Genomic DNA, 22472 nt, shown 5'->3' on the forward strand with positions numbered 1-22472 from the left:
ATAGTTAAGTGCTCCAGAATGGAACATACAAATATTCTAGTCTGACTAAACATCACATTTGTACACAGGACAATATGGCAGCCCTTAACTTTCATAGGGTATCTATGATCCATAAAAAAACAGTATCACACTTACCAGGTACAAGACTATGTACTTGGGCCACACCTGACGGACCTATGAAAAGGTGAGGGACAGTTATTGTCAGCACCACCAAATGTTGCAGCACTACAAGGTAATATGTGCATATATCTACATGTACAGTAGCTCCTGTGATACTGGCTGTATTGCTGACATTCTGAGTATGTGTGCACAACTGAGTATAAACCCCAACCCCCCAATGCAGATAGACCTGACACCCTTGACCAGGTATGTGCAGCCTGCCACAATGCCTGATACAGTATTGCACTGGTGAACACAGCATGCTTACCTGGATGCTCCTCTGCTGTGGACACTGTGGCACCCACCTCCACGATGTATGATGTGATGGATGCCTGGGAGCTGTCATGTATTCCTAGGTTCACCATGAATTCCTCTGTGGTTGAGAGTGGTTGTTCCATCACATGCCCTACACTGGTGGTGGTACAATCCCTGGTAACATCAGCTGCTTTTCATTTTGCAGCATTCAGCATGTCTGTGGCCTGGTGTCGGACCTGCTCATAGGTCCTGTATTGTTTGCTAATGTGATTGACATCAGACACAAGGTCTGCCCATAATGCTGCCCACTGTTTCCAATTATGCCTCCCCTTGGACAACAAGATGTGATGGTGCTGTCTCAGTTCATCCACTATTATGTCATTTTCTGCATCTCAGAAGGGGGCATGGCTTCTGCTGTACATGGTTCCTGAAAGACAGCAAAAGGGGAACACATTTACAGGATCAGACACATGGACGTTCACTATGTACAGATCCAGCACACCAATAATGGCCTGCGCTATCCACTGCTCCCTCAAACTTCATACCCCACTGTCTGGCAACACACTACATGGGTGGATACCATCAAGATAGTAGCAATATTAGGGTATATCCCTGTGTGCTGTGACATGTTCCTACACCCAGCACTGCAGTCTACTGCGGTGTGTCCCCTATGGGCAAACTTCCACTAATATGCCATATGGCCACTGCCAGACAACCAGCAATGTGGTATTACAACCACTATATGGGGACAGTCCAGCAATACCAGTATGCCACAATGACATAAAACAATGCAAACCTGCTGTAGTTTATGTTTGTTGTAGGCATCATACCTCTCAACTATACAGCCTCATAGTCATTTTCACACAACATTGTGGATTTCTGGAAAAAGGTCTGCCAATCATTGATGGTTGATGTCACAAAATAAAGACAGACATCTGAGTTTAAGACATCATACCCTTCAGAACACAGATATGCTAATGTAATATCTGTTATTCTATTTACTTTCTTACTTTTTATGAGCAATAGTTACAGTGTCCCTAATTTTGGGCCTTTGTTCCTCCATTAAGTATGGCTTTGTTTGTATACCTTGCTGTAAAAGGTTGACAGCTATGTTAGGCATAGCTCTCAACCAGACAGAGAACAACATAAACAGGATCATGGACTTAGCCAGAGTACATCAGGGATAATCAGGGACACTTTTAAAATGTTAGAACTATTTATGTGAGACATTGACAGAATGAGAGGAGGTGAATTAGTGTACATTGTTTGATGTTACAGGAGTATACACCTTTACTTCTTGTCACTATATTTTATGTGTCATTCACTAGCTTCCCTACAGCAGCCAACCATTGTAGGAGGGAATAAGAGGGGCAGAGCTAAGATGTGAGTGGAAATCAAGGACATTTGAGAGGCATTCCTGTAGGTGTAGGACAGCTGGGATTAATGACATGTCATTACCATAGATATAAGGCAGGCTTACTACTGTGATCCCTATTCCCCATACCTCTATCCTCCCATATGCATCCTGCTATATGGAGAAATCAATTCCATACCTGATTGAGTGCAGTACTCCTTTGTTGAACTTTGCTTCAGGTAATCTTTGAAAACACACTGTCCGTGTGGGTTAAGTCTCATATGGACTTGTTCCCCATAAATAGCTGCCTGCCTTTTTAAGGTACTGCTCATTAGCAGGTAATTGCCTCTTCACCAATCTGTGTCTCTAATATGGTAATTGCAGCCAAAACAGCTGAATTGAACTATCATTAGCCAATGACATGCCACCACAGTGCAATATATAAGGCCTTCATGTAGACCTGGGCCCCTTTCTTAGCTGTTAAAATGGACATTACTGAGGTGTGGAGACTACAGCATCTCAGAAGGTAGGTACCATAACTGCCAACTGTAGAGATTTATGCAGTATGTCCACACTTTCGGCTCATATGCGTGATCAGTGTCCCATGACATTCTTGTCATCTGGCAATTCACTGGCAAACATTGTGGGTTGAGGTCAGTAATGGAAGACACACATTTGAGTGTCAGACTTCATACCCCTCTGAATATGCATGCTAATGCAGTAGATGTTATTGTATCAACTTTCTATCGTTGTAGGAGCAAACTGTAAAACATGTCCCAATCTCTGAACCTTTGCCCGCCCCCATTAAGTATGGTTGTGTCTGGATTCCTTGTGCTAGGGGGTTTGGAGGTATGGTAGGTCTGTAATAGCTACCTTTGCATACATGTGTGTGTGCTACAGGCTGCACCAACACACATAGGGGAGAGTGTGAACACTTTTGAGGACAACAAGCTGTACATGTAACTGTTACAGATATGTCAGCCCTGTTCTTATGGCAAAAATAGGGTAAGGGTGCCCTTTACAGTCCAAAAGAGGCATGTGATTAAGGCACATCTGTTATGCGACAGTGCCAATAACAGATTAGTAGGCGTCATATAGTTATGCTATACTGATATGTGCAGTGTGTCCCCACCTGCCAGACTTTGACTTGCAAAACTGGATAGTAGTTCATTAATTAGCAATAACATGTGTGGATAAAGATTGCATGATTCAGTCATTAATTGCTGTCCTCACAATAATGTAATTTAACTGCAACACAAGATTTGATTTGAACCCAGGAGTGTGTGTGGTAAAATGTACTACATGCAAGGCATTTAACAAACTGAGCTACTGAGTCACTGCTATAGCAGATATATTTGCAAGGTATATGTGCAAACATACAGGCTGTGACACACATTGTCTGCATCTATCAGTATGTGCATGCCTTTCTATGACTGTATTTCTGCACCATGGTCCAAGTTGAACATGGTCTTTGCCATTGATACCTTAGCAGGTGTCTTTCTACATATTGCTGATACAAGGGCACATTTACCTGCTACTACAGGCCTTAGTTACATCCATTTTTATGTCTTTGGCTGTCTAGTGGTGTATTACTGCAGGAAGAGTCCAAGGTACACTCCCATTTTTCCCATTAATTTTGAATTCTAGTTTGTGTCATGTGGTGGGACGCAATGCCACTGAGACACGCCTAATGACTGTAAGGGACAATCACTATGTTTTGATGAAAACACCTGTTTTAGTTAAGATCTGCGTGGCATGCCAGGTTAATGCAGGTGTAATGGGCTTGGGTTTGAAACATGGCAGAGGTGTTTATTTTGTACATGTGACTTACAATTTTATAAATACATATACTCATTACAGCTCTACTTAGCTGAGCTAAGTGAAGCTGTGTGATGTGGTGCACCGCTCAGCTCACTGCTAAAAACATGCAAAGAAAAGAAAAATTGGGAGCTAGGAAAGTGGTAAAATGGGGGCAAGCAGAGGGAAAAACAAACCCCGGGATTCATGAAGCTTACGCCAGGTGCAGGCGTAGCATAGGCGGTATAACGCCAAATATGGCTACCAAGCGATTCAGGTATGATCCAATTCCATGTGCACTACCAGTGTACGCCAGATCTGCGCAGCTCTCGGTGTAGGTATGCAAATCACCCCATGCGCAGTACTGCAGCATGCAAATGAAGGTACATAGCGATTCATGAAGTGGTGTAGGCGTAGCGTAAGCCTACAGAAATGTAAACCAAAAAAAAACGGTTTACATTTTGACAAACAGAACATCGGAGACTTGAAAGTGGGCCAGACTCATGTATTGCAAAGTTAACATATGCCAATGTCTAAATATACAGCCAATGGCATAAGAAAAGATGCACAACACATAAAAAATAACATTTAATGTCATGGCCACAGTAATGCAAAGTACAACCATAGGGCATGTGTGCACAAATGGGAACACAAGGAAAATATATACAAATGTCATAAAATAGCAATGTAACACAAATCATGATTTCACCATAATAGTCAATGGTATGCATGCTACACCACAACCAAGCTGTAAGGGTTGCTAAGGGCCTTTGACAGTGTTTGGCACGGTAACTATGAATTAGTAGTCAATGCCATGCAAATGAGGCAAGTAATAGTGAATTGCAAACGTCCCGCCGGCCTAAGGATGTACCATACGGCACAGCACTACAACACCGAGGAGTAGTCTGGAGGAATACATGACATCAGCAGTGGGGTGTGCCACTGCAGCTGTAAGCACATTGGAGCAATGCAAATCCAGGCTGCCAGTTGCTAAGCAAAGCTGCAGGACAGGGGCGTGGATGTAGGTATAGCTTTGCTTAGCTGAGAGCACACATGGTGCCCGAAAGTGCATGTGTACGTGGATTAAAACGTGCCTGAAACCTGGTAAGCAGATGCATGCGCCGTGCACCACAGCCCAAAAAGGAAGTTTAGGGGAAGACAATAAGGAAATGCTGCAGTAGGGTAATTGGAGTACAACTGAGCAATTAACACCTATTAACTCACAGTGGGCCATTGATGGCAGCTAACAAGGCTGCTAGCAGCAACCTGCAGAACAGGATAGGGGAGGTGTCGGATTGCAAAGAAAAGAGAACTGTAACCGCCGAGCAAAGCAAACCTGCAGTAGATCAGCTATAGAACACATTTCGCAAGACAATCCTGGTTTGGGAAAGTACAAAACAAGAAAAAAGGCTGCTGGATGCTTGCCAGACAATGGGAGGGGAATCGTTAAGAAATGTTGAGGCAAGGGCAAGAGGTAATCCACGGCAGCTAAATGTAATTCAACACCAAAGGCAGCATAATAGCAGTACCTGTGGTAAAACACATAAGATACCCTGCAGCTCCGAATGTACATACACACCCTATGACATCATCAGTGGTCAAAGCACAATAGTATAAAGTGTGAAGGCACTTCACACACACTTGTGTATTCCCAAACACTGCACCACTGGTGTAAACAGACAGGGAACTTTTACAATGTACTTGTTGGGAGCTGTCATAGCTGTGATTCATCAGCATGTGTTGGAGACTGAAGGTGTTGTGGAGGATGATGCTGACAACCACCTCAGGTGTTGGAGGAGGAGAAGAGTGTTCAGACCAAGGGTAACCTACCAGGGGCTAAATGATCTGGAGATAGTAGAGCATTACAGGGTGGACAGGGACATCATACAGCAAATAGTTGAGCTGTGCCAGCCATGTCTGAGATCCAGAAACAACAGAGGGGAACCCATCCCAGTGGACACGAAGGTATGTGTAAGCTTGGGAATACTAGCCACAGGTACCTTTCAAAGGCCAACTGGAGATATCATGGGGATCTCACAGGCATCAGCATCCAGGGTACTCCACCAGTTCCTGGATGCCATGTTACCACATGCCAGTGAGCATATATACTTCTCCCGAACTCAGGAGGAGTTGGCCAGCAATATGCGTCTCTTCCACCATGTGGCACACTACCTGGAGGTACTGGGTGCAATAGACTGCATGCACATACATATCAAGTCACCACCCTGTGAGCATGGTAGGCGCTACATAAACCACAAGGGATACCACTCCATCAACTGCCAGGTCATGTGCAATGCCCAGGGCATTATCATGGATGTGTGTGCTGGTAGCCCTGGAAGCTACCATGACTCCCACATCTGGCATGCCTCACAACTATATCAGGTATTTGTCAGGGGGGACATCCCATATGGCCACCTTGTGGGGGGATGCTGGCTATGCACTGGAGCCATGGATGATGACTCCCATCAGAAATGCACACACACCCATGCATGAACGCCATAATGAGGCACATGCACAAACCAGAATCATCATAGAGCATGTGTTTGGGATGCTGAAATCACAGTTCCATTGCTTGGACATATCTGGTGGAGCCTTGCAGTACTCTCAAGGCACGTGTGCCCACATCTTTATAGTATGTGCCATGCTACATAATATGATCCTGCTGAAACAGCTGCAGCAGGGACATAATGGTGAAGGCCCTCACAGCCCACCGCAATTGCCAAGGCCATCACAGGCACAGAGGTATTCAGACCACGAACACCCTGTGCCAGCCCAAGTAGGCAGACGGAGGTGTGCCCAATATGCCCACGCCTTGGCAAAGAGGGAACGTATAGCACATACACTGATAGTGTAGGCCCCTACAGACTGACACACTTCTCCACCTGCACACACAGTAAAACGGATGGCACACACACACGACCACCTGCAAATTGTAATGTATAGGTGGCCTACTGTGTGAATCCTACATAGGCAGCCCTCAACTATTGCACGCACAACAGCTATTGGAACAAGGAAAGTCAACACCTGAACAGTAAATGAAGCTAACAGCATATGTTGATACTGTATGTATAGGTTCCCAGGTACATCGGTAGGTACATGCCCGATTGTCAGAGGCCATTCATCAGCCTAGGCAAAATGTGTCTGCTATCACCACCCCATCGATTAACCAACTGTCCCTCTGTGGAGCAGAGCCAATTGCGGGATCCATGTGTGTAACCACTGTTCCCCACCTACTCTGCATGGATTCCCCAGTGTGTTAATGAGGGCCTCCATATAATGTAATCAGGGATGTAGTGCCAAAGCATGGGGAGTACCCATGACAGGTATCTGCCACCCCAGCATTCTCCAGTTATGGATGTGTCAAGGTGTAGCACATTACAGTGTGTGGCTCACTGTGACATAGATTCCCAATGCTGGAGCACATCCATTAAACATCACTTGGACATACCATTAATTGGTATCATCCATATGTAAACTAACTGAGTTACACATTTGACTGCAGTATGGAGGAACAGCCGTAGTACAGTCCACATACAAAACACCATAACACTTGTACAAATTCCAGATGACCAAGTGGTAAAGCCACTGACTGTGTTGTGTATGCACCCGGTTTCACGTCCTGCAAGGTCCGTTACATAATCCCGATGGCATGAATAATGGATGTTGGATGCAGGTCATTAGAGCACGTTTAAGCATATGTTAGTGGGTTTATGCAGCGGCAAGTGAAAGTAAGCGTCATTTAAACATGACTACATGGATATGCTCAAAACAGGTCTAAGCTTTGCAGAATTCTGCGCAGATCACATTCAAAGATGTCCAGAACAGGTGAAACCAGAATTATTCACCCTTGTACTAATAGTGCCTGCTCTGAGAGGTAAAACGACCACTGGCAGGAGTAGAACACGCAACCATGTACACAATCACCTACCACTAAGCTACCCGAGATGTACCAACGGCAGGTGTGTATTGTGACAGGTTAAAACACAAAAGGGCAGAGTTCAGCAAACAGTATACACCGCCATGTACCCAACGAAAGGTGTGTACACTCTCTCTCTCTCTCTCTCCCTGTCTATATATATATATATATATATATATATATATATATATATATATATATATATATATATATATATATATATATATATATATATATATATATATATATATATATATATATGGATCACTTTAAAACCTCAAAACCGCGTTTGCCGACACACTAATGCCCAACGAAAAGACCGAAAACATAAAACGCCGACAACGCAAAACACGAAAACCATCACACCAACACACTACACGTAAACAACACAGTACACTACATAACATATGCACTATCCCTAACCCAAACCCTAACCCTAAGGTCCGACACTACCGCACACTTACCCTACCTGCACCCTAACCCTAACTCACTTACCCACCCCTAAACCCACAGTCCCTCGCTATCGCACACACACCCTACCTGCACCCTAACCCTAACTCACTTAACCCACCCCTAACCCACAGTCCCTCACCATTGCACACACCCTACCTGCACCCTAACCCTAACTCACTTAACCCACCCCTAACCCACAGTCCCTCACCATCGCACACACACCCTACCTGCACCCTAACCCTAACAAACTTAACCCACCCCTAACCCACAGTCCCTCACTATCGCACACTTACCTGTCCGCTCCCTAACACTAAATCCCTCACTCGATCGCACACTTACCGAGTCCATCGGGTTCTCACCTTTTCGGTCATCTGCGTTTTCGGTATTCTCGTCCCGTCGGATTCCGTTTCGGGCAAACGCGAGTTCGAGATTTTAAAGGTGACCCATATATATATATATATATGTATAAAATAGGGATAGAAAGGGTGATAGAGAGATGTATGTCGATATATATGGATATACATATATCTGCGAATATATAGACAGTTTAACGACTTGTACACAACCATGGAGGTACAAATAAATAGGATACTGCCAACTACCGAATGCTTTACATACTGACACGTGTAATCACGAGGCATAAAGACCAAAAGACCACAGTACCAGAACACTATAACCGCAAGTAATATTATCACGATGTTAAGGGACATTTAGTTATTGCTGCTGGTGCTGCGGTCCAGGTAGGTACTGTGTTTAAGTGTGGTTCCGATTGCTGTAGTGTGTGTAAGTGCATGTTGAGAGTGTGGTGTGTGTTTCTGTGGGACTCTAATGTGTGTGTGTGTGTGTTTGCATCATGTGTCTGTTCGTGCTAACTCGGTGGTAGATTATTACAGTAGTTGTGGTCATAGCCGGCCTTAGGCATATGGTTACCACCTGTCCCACTTTGAGAGGGACAGTCCCTCTTTGGGCAGTTGTGTCCTGACAACAAATATTAAAAAGGGCAAATGTACCGAGATTGTAGGACATAATGATGTCCCATATATTATGTAATAGTTGCATTAAATAGTTATTCCTGTATCTAAAATATATAAATTGTACAAGAAACATAATAAGCAACTAAAGTGCTACAAGAATAAGGTTTTATTTAGGCCAAAAGTAAGTTCTATCCTTTGTACCGACAGTGGGTATGTGTCAGCCTCTAAACCCCAATGTGTGCCCTGCAAATGTCCCACTATGGCCATTTGAAAAGGTAGCAACCCAAGCCAAAGAGGTTGAGTCACCAACACAACTGCAATGAGTGTAAATATCTATGACAGAAATACACGAGACAGCTTTCATGTAGCAACATTTCATTACATATCGATGTATTTCAGAGGGATTGAAGGATCAACATCACCTGCATGCTATATAGGAACCAATTAACAATGGCTTAATGAATAAGCCTGCAATAACCATAGTATTAGTCTACTAAATGACAGGTCTTCAGTTAGGGAAGGGGCCCCCACACTCATATGGAATATGTATAAATGCAGTCCACACAAACCATTATCTGCTATGTACACCCACCTACATCTCCCCCACACCTGAAACAATTGCAATGCAGACTGTAATAACATCACAAACATCAACTCACTCAATAACATCTGCAGAAGTGTTAACATACCTTGTGAGAGACACACTTGTAATGGCACTATGTGAAATCGTTGCTGTTGTACAATGGAACAGACGCCGATGTTACAGGTTTTGTTTTCAATGGTCTTGTATCAGACGGTTGAGATAACAGCTACACTCACATGTAGAACTATATACTCTAGCCGTCACACACAATCCACAGGTACATGAATTCAAAATATCTGTGTCTGTCCATATAGCAGTTGCAATTCATCGCAATAAAACACATCCAGACCGTCTCCCTTGAAGGTAGGGCAAAAGGACAGTGCCCAAGTGGAGTATTCAATTATACCCCACTGTTGCCATGTAATTGGCCAGTGGAGTAGCTGCACAGCTGATGTGCATGTAATAATTTACATTGGTGGCAGGATACCACATGTTACAGGTATCCACGTATAAAACGATGGCTTGCCATACATTTAAACCGTATGCTCATACCATAGAACTGTTTAAAGAGGAAAGGAGTAACACAGATATTATCGTAAACTCGGACCACTAAGAAGGTATGTAGAACATTCAGTGTGTTAGTGTTTGTAGTGCCTGTTCTGTATTAATGAAAGTGTACGCAATGCATACAGTGGGAAAAGGTATTATGTAGTGATGTCTTGTTGAGCATAGTAACACTTGTAGAAATTGTGTGTACTGCTGTGGGCCACAAGGTAAACACCTCATACACCACAAGGGATGCTACATAAGGGCTTTAAACATAACAATTCCACTCCAGCCGCTGTCGGTGGTAGGGTTTGTCCAACAAGTACGTGCCATAACAGGGGATAGTATATGTTGATATACTGTAACAGTAGGCATATGTATGGGTGTATAACGAGAATAACATGCCTAAGGTAGTCCTGCTGTGCAGTTATGCTTTGCATTATGGGATATGGTTTCAAAAATGTGAAAAGTACAGTATTGTAGGTAGATATGTGAAATATTTTACATAGCATTACTGTTATATTATGCAAACATAAGGTATGTCTATTGGAATGTACAATACACAATAACAGGATACATATGTCTTGTAGTCACCAGACAGTGTAACAGCATGATAGCTAATTGAAATGGAAGAGCTACTCAATTATCCATGCACAAAGGACATGTAATAGCTTCATAGGTTCATAGATAGGTACTATGCTGTCTGGCCAAGTCCATATGTAAGCCTAAATACAGTGTTTTCACTGGTGGCACCTCCCTAGGTTAGTGTCCTGTGCCTGTGAACAGCACAGCCATTTGTTTCCTGCACCTGTGTACAGTACAGCCACTGCAGTGATCCCTGGAGTACATGTCTGTTCCCCAGTGCTAGTGAGGGTCCCTGCCTGATGTACATAGGAATCATGTTCCAAAGCATGGTGAGTGTCCGTTTCAGGAATGTATCCCTCCAGCACGTGCTACTCATCATTGCATTTGGGTACATATCACAGAGCATGTTGCTCTCAGTGGCTTTTGCTTATGTTGCTTACGTGGAGCATATCCATCAATATTGTTGTGGACATGGGCCTTGTATGTTCAGCAGAGGTCACCTCTGAGTATGCAGTATGCAAATGAGTACAGTTGGGGTTTCTGTAGTTGTGCTGCATACGTCATCCTTCAGAGGTGAGTAATACTGTTGGTTAATGTTGTGGTATTTAAAGCCGTTGCTGTTCCGTAAGGTACACCCCAAATGGGGTGTTGCACCTTTGAACATGTTTCATAAGTCAAGAGTATAGCGGTACAATGGCAGCCTTTGTTCCGGCTACAAACCCATTACTGATTAGGGTGGCCATGTAGAAAGATATCCACGCCCCCTTGGCAATAAGGTTATCAAAGGAGTGGGTGCTATCTATGTGTGTACTAAGATCCCTTATAATGTCTTATGTATGTAGGGGACTACCACCTAAGTGGTAGTCACTGGGTGATTGTTGTAATCCAAAGGATGTCTATGCACCTTGTGGCATGCTGCTTGAGGCCATGTTACCTACACCAGGTATCCATCACAGTGATACCCTTATGGAGGGTGTGTGTATTAGCTGGTGAATCAATCATGGCCCCTAGTTTGCAGTCGTCTGGAAACCTATTCAGGGAAAATCTTTCTGAGCTAGACTGTACCTCAAGGAAGCATATAACGAACATGAGGGGCCCTATGACCGAGGACTGGGGTACACCAGTTGTAACTGATGTACAGTACGAACTGCGGTATGCTACCCTCACTGCATGTGTCCTGTCCATGAGCCACTTTGCATAACATCTCAAGACGTATGGGTCGCTGTTGAGGTGGATGTGTATATTGACAATACCAGAATAGTGAATGGTATTGAAAGCCAATGAGAGGACAAGGTAGGCTGTGTGGACCTCCTTACCATCATCTACTACCTTGGTAACTGTCTCAAAGGACTCCACCAGGTATAGGAGCCATGGTGTGGCCCTAACAATTCCAACCTGGGTGGTATCAAAGGTTTGGAGGCCAACAAATGTCTCTGTGAATGACTTCCATGATGATGTTCTCCATAGCCTTGCAGAACAGTCTAGTCAGGTGTATAGGGCAATAGTTCCTCTGGTCCACTGTGGCGCCACCTTTGTGGAGTGTGATAACTGTTGTTGTGTACCATTCAGGGTCCACAATGCCTGATACAAGGCTATTAGTGAATCTGGTGCCCAAGTGGGGAGCCATGTCATTCTGAGGTTTGTGTAAATTGCAGCCTGGGATGTTGGATGGTCACATGGAGTTTGTATTCCAGGCTTTAGAGAGAGCAGGTTTGAACTGCGTAGTTGTGACCGCAGGGACTCTGCATTGATTCTGTATAGATTTGGGCCCTTTAGGGTGTAAGAGGGGTGTAAAGTTAGCTGCCAGGATGTTGCCAATATTAGTTGGTTCTGTAATGTTTCTGCCTAACCGTTGTATGTCAGAGCAGATGTGGGTATTACCATAGAGAGTAGTGACATACCTCCATAACGCTTAGTGGTAGTCCTTGGAATGTGTCACAGTAATGTTTACGTAGCTAGCTTTGGAGGATGTGATAAGGGAGTCCAGATTCCTACTGAGGCTGACCAGGGAGCTACCCCACCCATGGGAGTGCACCCTACTTTGCAACAGTCTCCTTCTGTCGTGCATTATGTCCATGGCAGTGGACCCCCAGAGTGGTGTCCATTGTCTGGTGGGTACCGTCATGGCTCTGTTTGGGATAGCATGATCCGTGCAGTCGTGTAAGTGCTAATGAAGTGCAGTTGTGAATGTTTCTGCATTTGTAACTATATTGTCCATCTGCACGGGTGTCATGGCGTTTACTACTTCTGTCATAGGAAGCCTGAAGTTGGCTTTGTAGAAATATTGTACTGCATTTTCCGTGAAGGGTGTGGTGCCGGGATGTGGATAACAAGGGTGATTAGCATACGTTCAGAACTGACCAATGAGGGGATAACCCCAGGTGTGGAACACCAGTCACACATGTTGGTAATGTCCAGGTCTAGGATATTGTTGGTCTTGGTGGTGGTGTGTATAGGTTGATCCAGCCGATTGGAGTTTATGAATCCCCGAAAGTGTTGGCCTAATGTGTCAGTACATGAGTAGGTATCACAGTTAGGTGTGGGGTAGTGTCAGTCTCAGATCAGTAGTTCCTGTTTGAACCCTACTTTCCAGTACACCAAGAAATGAGGGCCGTTAACCGTAGCGTATGGTGTGGAATCCGTAGCAAGCTACAATTTGTATAGCAGTTCTGGCCACAGTTAGTTGCACTTGGATTACCTCTGATGCATTGTGCTAAGCAACCAGCATGGAGGTATGTACATCCCTGTGAAATATGGACACACCTCCACTGTGGGTGTTCCTTTCCTGGTTACATGACTGAAAGGTGTGGTCTGTGTAATAGCTGGTCAGTGCAGGGGTGCTCTCCGGAGCCTAGAAGCAGGTCACAGTCACTGCAGAGATATCGAAGTGGTCCATTATAAGGAGTGCCTCGGCTGAGTGCATTTGAGATGAAGATGTCAAGCATTGAGTAACATTACCCTCAGGTTTTGCTTGCCTGTACCTGTTCTGGTGGTGAATTTGAAATGTGTCTAAAACAGGCAGTATAGGAGCAGCAAGAGCCTTAGATGTTATCCATAAGCCCAGGGCTGACAGGTGCAGGCCATATGTGCCAAAGCATTGTGGTTTGTCGACCATGTCATTCAAAGCAGACAGATACTGGATACCCCTGGAATGACACCAGGAGCATAGGCAACTGTTGAAGTGAATAATTCTGTTGCTGTACTGTGTCATAAGTCTGGACTAATGCAGAATGCTTCTCAGGGCTTGGGCAATACCTGCCTGGGCTACAAGATCGGAGAGCTATTGCATGTCCCTGTACATATAGACCAGGAAGTTACATCTCAGGGCATTTACACTAATGTGGAGAATGACAGTCATATTGTACCTGTTGAGGAGTGACCTGAGTGCATAGGTTATGTTGTGGATCTTGTTACCCGACAGCCAGATGACAGTGACTATTGCCTTGTGTAGCCTGCTGAGTGGGACATCAGTGTGACCGCCTACAGAGTCACCTATGACTAGTGTGTTGGGTATGTTATAACATCCTATTGGCTGTAGTTGATGGGCACACATGAGTCTGTGGGCTATAAGTAATTGGTGTTGTGTTTGGTGATGGGGGCTGCCTCTGTTGCCTACACAGAGTAGTATGGAGAGGCTCCGCAAATGTTGTACTCTTACTATGTGTGGCCTGTGGTGGTGGAGATCTAGTGAGACTATGTGATGAGTGGGGTGTGCTGCAAATGTTTAACATCCCCACATGATTGTCAGGTTAAGTCTGGGTTGGAGAGAGCATTACCTCCAGCATGGCTACATATGTGCATCTCCCAAAGGCTGTAGTGTCTATGTTAGGAGGTGAGCACTGACTGTGTACATGAGATTATTGCTATATTGTGTCATGTTGCCCACATTCATCATATAGACAGGCAATAACACTGGTAATTGACATTTGGACATGCCTGTATATTCAACCATTTCTCGCAAGATATGTAAGGTAAGTGTGTACAACAGCTGTTGTACTGTAAGCATGCTGGAAATGTAAGGACAAACAGTGTTTACCTGTAGGAAATGAGTAGGATTGAGTGATATAGTAATTAGTAGCTTATGAAGTGCGTACATGTTCTGAACAAGTGCTGAGCATGAATAAGCAATACAGATAGGGTGTTGGATAATATAAACTCACTGCCCCCCCCAACAGGTACACAATCACATATCCATGAACACTACAGAGCCCCTGTAACCATAACTATGATGGTACAAGGTGCACTCAGGCTGCATGTGACCTGTTCAAATCCCTGGTCATATAATACACATATGGCAAAACAGTTTGCTCTACAAATACACTTCCATGTAAAACATAGGTTCATGGCAGTCTGTGAAAATACTGAATGGATCACATTAACAGTTATCACAACCCACAAAGTGGAGACGCCACTCATAATGGGAGGCACAGCACTATTACCCTGCTGAGTATGGTCTGAAAGTCTATGAACCTTAATCAACGTAGATGTTGTTAGCAGTACAGATGTAGATGACAGTACCAATGAATTCACAGTGCATAGCATACCTGCGACAGGTCATAGGACATCATCACCCATACTGTGTTCCACCTACACTCAGTATACTACATGTACCTTCATATGTCACAGGAGTGTTCTACCAGTGGCCTGTTCACAGAAGCAACACTACAAAAGGTGTCTGAGTGACATGTGCATATCACACCAGTGGCAGCTACAGTAAAACAGGGTTAATGTTTTGTAGCGCCCCGTCATTGTAGCCCATACCACACAGACAAATGGGAGACATCTGCATATGTGAGTATGTGAATGGCCATGACCTAGGAGCAATAGCTGACTCAGTGTTGTGGACTACATACAGAATGGGCTTTGTGGGTGAGGTGCATGACATATGTGCACAATCTGACAGCTGCTTATTGCATTGTCACCACTATGTTAATAACCCTGTACCCATTAACTACCACCTAGGCAGCGGTCAACATTATGGACACTGTGTGTAAGGGATGGTGCTGTGCAGTTTACCTCCCTGAGCTAGTGACATCACCAGGCCTATTAGATAGTCATAAGAGGCAACCCAAGTCATGACAGGGTGCCATCCATGAGCATGGAGATCATTGGACAGCCATACTCAGCACTCAAGTGACCAATATCGGATCACATATCACCTTTAAGGGGCATTGGCCATGCTTGGATGGGCGACACCAGCCTTCACAATCCTCATTTCCACTATGCAGCTTGCTGCCTACCTTGCATAAAGACATGTGCAACACTGTGATGTTGGACATGCTACACATACATATCCTGATCTGAAAGACATATGTCATGGACAGCCACCTTCCTAGTACAAGGGTTGCCACATGCTGGACAGATCTCTGTGCCATACATGTGACATACTCCTGCCATACCATGCAATCTTGTCCAGCAAAGCTGCACATGTCATCTCTGTCATACATGGTGCGATGACCGCATGGTAGATGTATCAGTAACTGTCTGGATCAGTAAAGTGGCACTGATTCACCTGTCAGCGGGAACATGGCTGTCGGATACAGCTAGAAAACCTTACATCCTATGCCCATACATGGCCCAGGGCATACACACTACTACATGATCTTGGCTGTACATGCTATAGATGATAACCATCCCTGCGAATACCATCTGGCTAGCCATTGTCCCATGTGTATCACATGTGCAACACAGGCGATACATGGCAGGATGTTGAACTGCTGTACAGTGCCGTGTAGATGTATATGGCAAAACACATGCATGTAAAGGTTTCCGTGCGCATGTCTGCATTGTCACTGCCCATGTCCATGAAGGCAGTGTATGTGATGATATGTGACATATACACAGCATCAAGGTCAACAGCATTAATGTGAACACATCTAGGCATGTGCTGATAGATAAGAACACCAATACAGGCAAACAGAGATACCCACATCAAGACAGCATTCACATGGAGTATGAGCAATGTAATGAGGTGACACACGTATATGGTGATGATATCCAATCCCCATCGGGTGTTACATGTGTGTGAAACAAACATGTCAGTCATGTCTGTGTCATGACAATTTGCAAAGACAACTGTTCATAAGTACTAAATGTAATACACATGTATGTGCATCTGTATCTCTGTGCATCTCTGAGATGCTGTGACCTGTCTCCATCATTATGTCTTACAGATAATGCCTCGATCATGACTGCCGGCATATAGCCACTTGGAGGATGATGCCCTCATACCATACCTCCAGAATAACTATGAGGTACTGTTCAGCCATGTGCCACAACATGCCCAGCAGCATGATGACCTGTGGCAGGAACTTCGCAGGAGGGTTAATGATGTGGGTGGCCATAACCGCACCTACCAGCAGGTGCGCAGACACTGCACGGACCTGATCCGACATGCGAAACAGCGTGCCAATGCAATTGCCAAGGAACAAGGTAGAGCAGGTGGTGGGCCACCAACCCAGCCCCCACTCACACCTACCGACATGCTACTGGCCAGCCTGGGGACCCCATCAGAACAGCATCCACAAACTCTAGCTGCCATCATGGAGGTGGGTGTCTCCCAACCACAGAGCCTGGAGTTGCCTGGTAAGTCACTACTGCACATATAAATATTATATCCCATTTAGTCGCACGTGTCACTGTACACTTTGTAATGTAACATCATATGCAAGGTATGTTTACACACATGCCGCATACTATAGTATGCTACCCTGTGTATGCACACATGTGCATACTCCGTAGTATATGCTATTGTACTGGTGAATGTGTTAACATGCAAAGTGCACCCTGTAGCTGTCATACAGTCATGGATAATGATCAAACTGCTGTGTCACCCCTATACAGGTACCTCTGGCGTGCCGCAGAGACAGCAGTCCATTGCAGGTGAGACAGTTATCAGTATCAGGCATGTGAATGCACAGATCTATTTGCCATGTGGCCAGTTAACACATGTACACATAATGTATGGTCCAGTCACAATATACAGGTTGCAGCTTTCATCAATCATACTGGCTACCCATGTGCAATATATACAAACCAAATGAAACACCAACATGAAACCACAGTAACTGTCATTGCTAGATGTGTGGACAGCTGTGCATACAACCTTGGAGGCATTGTTCAATGTAAGAATATGTACTATACATCAGAACAACACATGTGGGGTACGCAAACAGTACTACACAATGAGCTGGGATATGGGCAGCCCACATGATTCACCATTGTGGAATGTGCCCCTGCAATGAGTGTAGACATTGTGATGTGCCATCTGACATGTCCCAGACATGTAGTGGTCCGGCTGCAACATTGTCACACTATCCCATAAAACATACCCCACATACCAAACATGCAACCCTTTGTCTGTATAACCTTGTGGACACTGGAGTATCTGACATCTATGGGTGTATGTCATATGGGACAACACAGACATGTGACATAGATGGCCATCACACACATCTGGCCAACACATGTTCACACATGGCCATGGACGATGGCCAGATACATGTAATAACACACAGTAGATGTGATGTGTATGTGTGTACACCCTGTTCCACATTGTCTACACATGGTCCAACTATAGCCTTTGTTGAATGGTTATATAGTAGATGTGGAACACTGGACATCCCAACAGCCTGTGCACAGCTTGTGGAGGTGTCACTTAATTTGACCACATAAGATGTGTTGCACATCATGACTGTGTCACAGCATGAAAGTAGTCACCTGTACAGCTTCCACATACATACACAGACACCACATCAGGCCAGAGATACCGTACATTTCCCTTGCTGCTGTTGGACATCACTGTCAGCCGTGCATCTCGTGTGTGTGGTACATAAATGTCATGTGGGACATGGTGTATTGACCAGTCTGCCATGTGTGGACACAGTTGCCAGGCAGCTAAGAAATGTTATCAGTTGTGCAGGGGTGTCATCAGTATGTCTTCCGGTGATCTGTCACACATGACACAGCACGGTTTAGTGTGTATACACCTCAGCAACATGGGTCACAATCCACAGTATGTATGTATTGTGTATGCACGCAGTCATGGCTATGCACTGTATGTGTATTCCACACTGTATAGCACTAGAGATGCCTCAGGATTCCATGCAATGGCACTGTGTCTGTACTTCACACTGTATAGCAATATAGACACCTCATACTACCCTCAGTGGTCATGCACATCTGCTAAAAGTGCATTTTATCTGTAGGGCATACAGACAACACTGCAATGTGACACCATTACACCACTTGTCAAACATGTATGCATGTCACTGCACACATCAGCAGTGGGGACCCAATCTGTACCTCTGTCTGGAAGTGCCCGTGCAACCCCTGGCAGGCACAGGTCACGTGGCCATGGCCGGACACAGTGAGCTGTAAATCCTGGTCTGTACAATCTGGAGCTGTCAATAATACCACTATATGTTAATGTCAAGGACATATGCCTCACATCAGCCATGTGTACTGTTAACCTGTGCAGGTCCACATGGTGTATCACAGGGATGCATGCTTACTACAATGATTATGTGAAATGCATGGCTTCTACTATGACACATGCTTGCTGTTGTGTGCAACCCAGGGATGTAATCTAACTAACACTATTAATGTCTGAGCTGCATGCCATCTGCTGTATCACATGCATGCTGCATGCCTTCTGTCATATCACATGCATGGTTGTCTGTGTGTATCTGTGTGTGTCTGTTTGTGTGTCCGTGTGTGTGTCTGTGTGTGTGTGTGTGTGTGTGCGTGTGTGTGTTTGTCTGTATTGTAATGTAGAGTCTTTGTTTGCCTTCACAGGTGATGTAGGTGCGTTGCCCTCCTGTGGTCCATCTGATGTTAGTGTCCCCACAGACTCTAGCAGTGATGAACATATACTTGAGGTACAGACAGGGTTGTCAGGGGCTGAATCTGTGCCTTTGGTTGCCATCCCACCTATATCCCCCTCTTCCCCGCGCACAGTTCTCATGCCAACACATACCCCATCACCAGTGGCCATAAAGGAAGGACAGTTACCGTGTGTTAGCTTGGAACAGTAACATGTGGTGGCTACGGAAGGTGTGTCTTCACACCATGGTGTCAGTGAAATGACTGCAGATGTGCCACACAGGCATGTGGCCAGTGCTGCTCGTAGGAGGACCTCTGGCTGACATCCACCTGCACGACAGAGCACAGCAGCTGGTGTCACCAGACACATGTTTTAGACTGTAATGGCGGCACAGGCATGTGCTGAATGGAAGAACAGAGAAAGGCAGAAGCATCAAAGGGCTGCTATCCATTCTTTAAATGAAAACATCCAGGCATTGGCAAATGCTCAACAGTAGATTGCTGATGTTTTGGACAGACGATTGGGTGACATGGTTGGAATCCTTGACCATGGCATGGCAATCCGTAAATGTGAGCTGTCTGTGCTGGAACATCTAGTAGGAGTGAGGCGTAGGCCACATGGATGTAGGCCAGCTACACCACCTGGTGCAGGTCTATGTGAATGAGCTACCTCACATGCCCGCTCCCATAGTGCCGGTAGCAGCAGCAGTGCAGCTGGTGCTGCGCTGTCCACACCAGGACACAGCAGGCCATGTGGATGTGGCCCTGGATGGTCCCAGTGGGGACCCAATCTGTACCTCTGTCTGGAAGTGCCCGTGCAACCCCTGGCAGGCACAGGTCACGTGGCCATGGCCGGACACAGTGAGCTGTAAATCCTGGTCTGTACAATCTGGAGCTGTCAATAATACTCCTGTGTAGGCCGGATACATGGCAGAACTGTGTGCACACATACACGCACACACCAGAAACATTTGTAGGGCACCAACATCCACATGCATAATAACCACACATGTCCAAGTAGATCACAGGCCCTAACCCACACACATGCTGTCATCCACTGGTGCAGCCTAGGCCCCTGGCAAACATTATCACTCTGTGCATATGATGATGCCTGTACCGCATCCCTGTCATCCACACCATTGCTGCAGGGACATGCTCATATAGTCTGATGCACAGGGTGAACAGAATAGTGAGATAGGTGTATATTACAATTGTTGTGTACTGTTGACACACAGCAGACATACCATGTAGTACAGGATTCGAATGCATTGTTTTATGTTCACAGTATGTGTCTTGGTAGCAACAGTAACAGCATGTTGGTAATGATGCCCTGTGTCCCTCCTTAAGATCTGATTGTATGTGCCATTATGTAACAGTGTTTGCAGTTAGAATGCACTGTTTTATGTTCAAAGTATGTGTCTTGGTAACAACAGTAATAGCATGTTGGTAATGATGCCCTGCTTCCCTCCATAAGGTCTAATTGCATGTGCCATTAAGTACCAGTGTTTGCAGTTTCACATGTGTAAATGTGGAGTACTCACAGGCATGGATGGCAATACCAGCATGCTATACGTAGCCTTAACCTCACTGTTAGAAAGGCTGACATTCCATAGATCTCTACACATCTACTGATCCAGGAGCATGTGATCTGTGTACTAGGCTACAGTGGCTAGAGACGTGACATCCATACCGGGTGACGTCACAGGTACAGCTAAATGGTGCGGGGGGGGTTTACACAGTGGTCTAGCTGATGTCAAGGGTAGGGGCCAGTTGATAGCATGAGGACTCACTGTGTAGCAGTAAAACACTGTCACATTACAGGATGTGAACACACACAGACATAAACAGACACACACAGTAACATGCCCACACTCACGGGGTCAACGACACTATAATACACACTTGATAGTGTTGAGGTGAGGACCCCTGCCTATGTGGTAATCACCATTACAGTACTGTGCACCCACATGATGCGACACAGAGAATGAACAAGTACAGGTAGTCAGTAATGCCTTAGACTGACGGCATCAACAGGGTAGTAGATTGCATCACCTTGAGGGGTTAGGGGCCCTATCTGTTCTCAATGGTAGCATACATCCTCACTCCATGCACCAGACAGCCATACATACATACACATACACACACTGGAGTCCACAAATGTCATGCACATACAGATAGCTAATGTGTGTGATACACACACCACCCCTGCCTATGTCTTTCTTTCTACACTGCAGTATGTACAGATCTCTACAACAGTGTACAGGGGTGTGTAACAATTGGGATGTATTCCCCACCATACGTGGCATATATGGTCACACAAGCAAACACACATGGCAGTACTGTGAATCAAACACCTGCTATCTTATGATACGTCTGACAGACATGTAGCAGTATTGCCCGCATTACAATATGTACCGACGCTACCTTCAGCAATTGTGCTGCTATATACACACGGGAGGACTTAAGTGTTACAGGTGTCAAGTTTTTTACAGTCAGTGACACCCTGACCGCTGTGTAGGTTGTATATCTTCACCTTCAATTACCAGAAACATAGCTTACTGTTTGTACATGTTATGGTAGAATGGCTTGTGACACACCTGTGAGCTGTCTTCAGCAAACATCCATCTGAAAAGGTGGCCCACCACTTTATGTACACACATCCATCCATACCTGATGTACATCTTACCGTACTGTCAGTATTTCACCATATACAGGTGTCAATGATGGAGCTGCATTGCAACTGCATGTTGTAGTAAGACACAGATGAACTGCAAACATCAGCTACTACTCATGCATGGTAGCTGAATGCACACCACTACATGTACATGTGTATAGGTCCTACATTCCTGTCATGTAGCCATGTTTGTATGCATTGCAATTGGTGAACATGTGTGATGACATACATGACACATGGACTGTTGTATGATATGATAGCTGTCATGGGTAACTAGTACAGAGGGAATGTTAACTCAGTCAACATTGCTACCTTATGCACTGTTAGCATTTAACAGCCATGGACCTACCTTC

Source organism: Protopterus annectens, chromosome 10.part0 (genome assembly GCF_019279795.1).
Source record: "Protopterus annectens isolate FY-2018-M chromosome 10.part0, PAN1.0, whole genome shotgun sequence".
Lineage (NCBI taxonomy): Eukaryota > Metazoa > Chordata > Ceratodontiformes > Protopteridae > Protopterus > Protopterus annectens.